This window comes from Myiozetetes cayanensis, unplaced genomic scaffold, assembly GCF_022539395.1.
Source record: "Myiozetetes cayanensis isolate MyiCay16 unplaced genomic scaffold, myiCay2020 scf3, whole genome shotgun sequence".
NCBI lineage: Eukaryota > Metazoa > Chordata > Aves > Passeriformes > Tyrannidae > Myiozetetes > Myiozetetes cayanensis.
The window spans coordinates 64,347,760-64,353,968 of record NW_026087521.1 but is presented as its reverse complement, the minus strand read 5'-3'; positions in this window follow the sequence as shown (position 1 = coordinate 64,353,968).

Genomic DNA, 6,209 nt, shown 5'->3' with positions numbered 1-6,209 from the left:
TGAATCGGTGAAAAGTTGTCAGAATACAGAGCAGAGAATACATATGGGAAGTCTTTGCAAGACTTGATATTTTGAAAGTTGAATTAAAAGGAAAAAGAAAAAAGAAATTGAAATACAAGGAACAGGATTGATTACAGTAACCAAACCAAATTGGTCCAACATCTGGTATTAACAACAAAAATCTGCAAATAATCCAGCCCAGCTGATCCGAAAAGGGGGACCTCTGGCTTGGGACTGCATGCAGGGCCAAGATTGTTTGTGTTGATGCTGGAGTGAGTCCCTGCACTGTACAGTTTGAAATTGAAAGAGAAAATCCTGATAAAGAATTACTCCCCTTCTTGCAATCACCTCTTACCAAGTTGCTGCAAGTTACCCTCCACAGCGAGAGCTCAAGGCCCAGCATTAACTACTTTTGTTTCTTTCTGGCTCCTCAGATTTTCTCTGAGATGAAGTCTTCTTGGATCCACAGGAAAAAAAAAACAGAAATAATGGTATTTCCACCACACTTTCCATTAGTATCTGCAGGTGTTAGGTCAGTCTCCATCGACGTTATGGAGTCAGAGGAGAACAAAGATAAACTGAGCTGGAATTAACTTTTATATTACACATGAACATTTGAATGATCTGATATGAGAGTAAGTGTTCTTACCTTCCAAAATTTTGCTAGAGGATCTGTTATCCTCACACATGAACTCAAGGGAGAAATTCTTTGTCACATTGAAGTAGAACAGACTATCTCGGAGCTGAGGATGTCTGCATTCACTTCCTTGCTCTGTTACAATCTTATTTCTTTGGTCAAGAAATACAAGATTGAGAATCCTAAGTAAAATAGCATTTTCACAAGCACTTACAAACCTTACAAAACTTACAAAAGTTTACAAGCCAAACTTCTAAATCAAAATGTTGTCTCTCACTTTACTCTACAATTGCACTCCGACAGATGCAAGGTTCAGGAAATTTAAATCATGTTCAATAATGAAACAGGATCATGAAAGTGCTTTAAAAACTTCCATTTGAATGAGCTGGATGACAGTAAACATACAAGAAAGGAAGTGCTTCAGGAGATATTTCCTGTTCCAGAGATACATCTTCAAAACCCAGGATGTTATGTTCTTTATTAACAGTGAAGATTTTACCTCATTCTGGACAAGCTATCCATGTCTGGAAAATGAAATAATTGTTTATGACTGTTTTGTGGAAGCGTTATTTTATCTGAAGTTACCACACTTTCATTTCTTGACACGAGTAATTTTTGCCTGGAGTTAACCATTCTGCCACTGCAAGTTCAGCATTAAATCATTTAGCTTCAAATGACAGCAGTTATGAACACATCTTTGACTTCCAGTTTTCAGCACAGGGCTTTGGTTTTGGTCCACAGATTTTCCCAGAAACTGTAGCAAGTTGGTACAGCCCGTGTTAAAGCGTCTTCTTCAGCAGTGTAACAGGTGGCAGGTGGATTCAGTAGAATCACAGCTCACTCAGCTGGGATCATATCTTTGACTGCAGTGAAACATCCTCTTTTTTTATATTGGTTTATAACTTTATAACCAAACCACTTGTCCAATCAAAATAGAGTCATGTATTCACAGACTAAAGCAAAACCAAGATTGGAATGGTCAGGGATTGGTAAACATTCATTATCTTCAGAAAGGTTGAACCTGTTTGTGTGCTGGGTCCGAAATGACACTTTAAAAAATCCTGAAAATTAAAAGTTAAAATGTTTTTTGAGTTGTCCTGATTTGTTTGTTGTTGTTTTTGTTTTGTTGTTTTTTTTAAAGAAATGCTTTATTCAGGGAGCCTTATACTAGAGTTTTTGAGACTGATGAGTACTAATGCTTTTAAACTCAAAATTGTTACCAAAATAGTAGGACACTCAAAAATTAAATTATTCCTCTAAACTCCTTATCATCTTTTGAATTTGCAGATCTATATTTTTAAGCATTGATGGGAAACTTTTTCCACAGCCCCAATTCTCCTCTTCATTTGCAATTTTATTCATGTGCTGACATGTTCCTCTCTGCAAACCAGACATCCTGATAAGCCATTCTCCAACTGATATAATATTACATTTGGCCATTATAATCTCATGTGATTCATACCTTCTGCTGGCTAGGAAGAGTAAATTCTGTATAGAAATCTATCTATCTGTTATGTTTAGGAGATGGTTTTATCACCCATGCACCTGCAGCTTTAAAAAAAAATGTTGAAGCAGGAAACCTGGCAGGACCTCTTAGATATTTCAGACCACATTATCATTATCACTACTATGACCTGTAATTAATACTGGAGTAATATTTCAGGTTTCATTGGCCTTGTCAGTTAAGCCAGGACTGGAACACAAACTCTGTGGTTATGTACATTGCTAACACCAAGGCTGTCTGGCTTCTGGGGAAGGAAATGCCAGCAGAGATGGGACCAGCTCACCCTGAAGCTTTGCTCTGCAAGGCCATGCAGACACAACCAACTCCAGCTGTGACTCACAGCTGTGGAAGCCCATGGGACTCAAGGAAGAGGATCAGCACGTTCGGATGGAGTTGTGGTTTCCCACTGCTCATCGCGAATCATTTGCCCTACACTCCATGCAGTCATTTATGGTTTTTTGCAGATAACAAGAGCACTCATTCCTTTATGTAGCAATATCTCCTACTGAGAAACAGGAAACTCCTCTGATGATATCTTACCTGGTGATTTTAGAGAAGAAAATGCTGCATTTTTTGTAAATGTCTTATAGTTCAACACAGCAGAGGAGATGAATTATTTAGGTTTGACAGTCACTGACTCTGAATGTCTGTGGTTTAAGATGCAGATCTGTTACAATAATTTTAGAAATACTTCTCAGGTGTTTTCTCCTGCATCATGTAATTCTTTTCTGACCAAATCTCAAGGATTCCATGAGAATACTTTGCCTCTACCTGTATTTCTCTTGTAACAATTACTGCATTGCCACTCTTCTAAGTTTGTTGCACTAACCTGCCAAAATCTGCTGACCTGTTGCTCCCTGGCAGTCTTAATCACTCAAGACTTATTACTTAGTTTTTCACTAAAAGTGGTAATCACATTATAGCATGTTTAGAAGACCTAAGTAATAAACAATGGGAAACAATCTGGCTTTTTACTGCCAGACCCTCACCTAAACCATTAAGCTATCTGCCAGAGGTGCCCAAAAAGCAGTCCATGTCCAACAGGTAGGCCAGGCAGGAACTTTCCCAGCACAGGACAGGGGTGGGTGGATGTGTGGGAAGCTCTTGCTTAACCATCAGCTTCAACCTCCCAGGCATTCCAGTATTTCTGGGTGTCTCCTTTGTTCCACCTCCTCTGGTGGAGGACCCACCTCAAGAGACTCATCCCACGGAGGAGGGACAGAGCTCCAGGAACAGAAGTAGGACCATAAATGCAGTGACACTATGGTTGGTCTCAGAGGAGACCAAATTTACCACACATCCAATGAACAACCTGTCTGAACCCACATGGTAACTCTACTGTGGTGCATTTGGTTGGCTTAAAAAGGTCCTGGTTGCACAAGGCAGAAGCTGTGCACCAACTTTCTTAACCTGAGACAGTAACACAGGACCTGCAGACCTAAGCTAAGGGCTGCCATCTCCTGCAGGTGGTTGCTGGTGCTTTAGGCAGGGCTCAGGCTCAAGGGTCCACCCTGTCCATAACGTAGACCTGGCCAAAGAGGTGGGCAAAGACCTCAGGACACACAGAGCAGGCACAGATGGTCTCCATGGCCACTCTTCCCTCTTAGCAGCAATGGCTGTGCACAAACAAATAACTTACCTTTTCTAAAAAAACAGTCTCTGCCCTTACAGATCACTTTCATAATAGTGCAGAGGGGTCTCATGGGTCTGCTCAAAATTCAGGTGCAGGATTTTCTTTGGTTTTTAATTCTTGGCCAGATTCAAACTGTGATTTAGTTATGTTTTAGCAGTTCAGAATAAAAAGATGAATTAATTAGAAGGAAAGAGATACAAGTAACAATGGCGAAAAAATACCCCACCCCTGTGAGTTAGATCTGTATTAACAGTTTCATCTAGAAAGAATTTACAGCATATTCCAAACTAAAGGTGGGCAAAGCAACAGCACATTTCACAGTGAAAACTGGTAGAGTAAATCTAATGTTGTCTTTATCCTGTATTACAAAAACATTTGAAAGGTTTAAATTTGACAGCCTGAAGTATTTTCTCTTTATTCTGCAACAGCTAGTGCTCTATTCCCAACTTCTTTTTGTGCCAGGATAGACAGAGATCATGGGGACACAAAACCCACAGGAGGGCTTGTTCTTTGTAAGGTACGTGATCCTAATGCATACAGAAAACCGTGGGTTTAGGGATGCTGGTGTATTTTTAATCTTTTATAAACAACTAAGAAAACAGGTAGTCATAGGTTATTACGTCTGCTTGATTATATATCTAAAAGCAAAGAAATGCCAAATAGCTGAGCTGTCTCCTATATTCTGTAGTGATTCTGACAGAAGGACTTTGATAATGCCATTAAAGGGCTTTTTGATAGCCTCAGACAAGAGCTGGGTAAACACAAGGCTCATGCCCTTAAACCTCCCACAGTCTGATGAAAATTCACTGTTTTTCCTACTTGTTCAGTGATGCCAGTGGAATTACCATGATTTATGTCCCACCAAATTGTCTGTAATGATCCCTAAACTATCTGGTTTGTTGTCTGTATTCAAAGGCATGCTTGGCTTGGCATAGTTGCAAATTTGCCTCCAGAACAGCTTTCCTAGTTAACAATTTCTCTTACCAACTTAGACAACAACAAGCTTCTCTTCCTTCCTGGAGGATTTTCCTGGTGATGGAGCTCAGAGATGTCAGAGCACGGTGGCACCGCTATCACACAGGACAAAGACATCAATTTTGATCCTGGAGTCAGTAATTTGGCTTTGCAATCAAACCAGAGCCCCAGAGGTCCCGGAGCAGGAGGAATTGGAAGGGAAAATGAAGAACAAATTATTCCCTTGAATAAACTTCTACCTGCTGCTCACAGGGGAGTTCTTAGGTTTGCAGTCAAGAAACAGTATATGTTGGAAACAGGGAAATGATACAGCTTTGGAGCTGGCAGTATCCTGAGCCAGAGACTCATTCAATACCAGCTGTGGCAGTGCTGTGTGCTGTTATTGATTTGGGTCTGTTATGAAGAATGATAGCAGTTCTTATTTGTGTGGAAAAGCTGGCTTTACTAAGTTGCACCTGGGGTAGATATCTGGACATGAATCATCAGATCTGACCAGAATCTCATTTCCCATCTGACATCAATTATCAACGCACCTTTGATAAAATATTACCTTGTGGGAAAATCAAGATGTTCTCATAAAAAAAAACCACAAAAAACAACAACAAACAGTAATATAAAAAACCAGTGTACAGAAATAAATATCCAAACAACAGAAGTAAAGGGGAAATGATGTTAGTATGAGTCACCTGACTGAGTCTATATGTCTAGCACAGACAAGGAGTGTTTCTAGAACTGCCAATGTATTTATTCAATGTTAAAACACTGTTTATGGAAGGAGAATGACGCAACATGATTCTCTCTGTCTACAATTCCCGGAATTTCTGGAACTTTGATTTTTCTTTAATTATTTCCAGACCTAGATGCAATATTGATATTGTATATACTAGAGAAGGTTTCATTTCATCCCTTATAACACACAGAGCTTGCCCATATCTGCTGGCAGTTTATGATCAGAGCTGCAGTTGTAAAAGACAACATTTAAATCTGCTGGTCATTGCCCTGAAGTGATAAAATGCAAACAACTCCAACCCTAATGCCAGGATATGAAGAACCTCCTTTCAGTGAGTATCACACCAACCCTTTTCCCACCCTTGTTTTTGCCCTTACATGGGACAGATGGAAGAAGAAAGGTCAGAAAAGAATTTGACATGGAGAATCCCTCTCTTTAGCCCTCTGATCTGCCACTTTCTCAGATAAAGTGTGGTAGATTTTCTTTATATTACTGCAGTTCTCTATTCCATGTCCCAAGGAAGTTTAAGACTAGGAAAGAAAGCTTGTTTCCTAGTTTCAGATTTATGCACAGGACTGCAAGGAGCAGAGACACCCTCCAGAAAATAAAGCAGAAGTGGCTGTGATGTTGGAGGTAAAACCTACAGTGACCTTATAGGCAGGTTTGCTCTTATTGCAAAGGTACCTCATGAGGACTGCAACAAAATATCTCACTTCAAGAATTTTTAAAG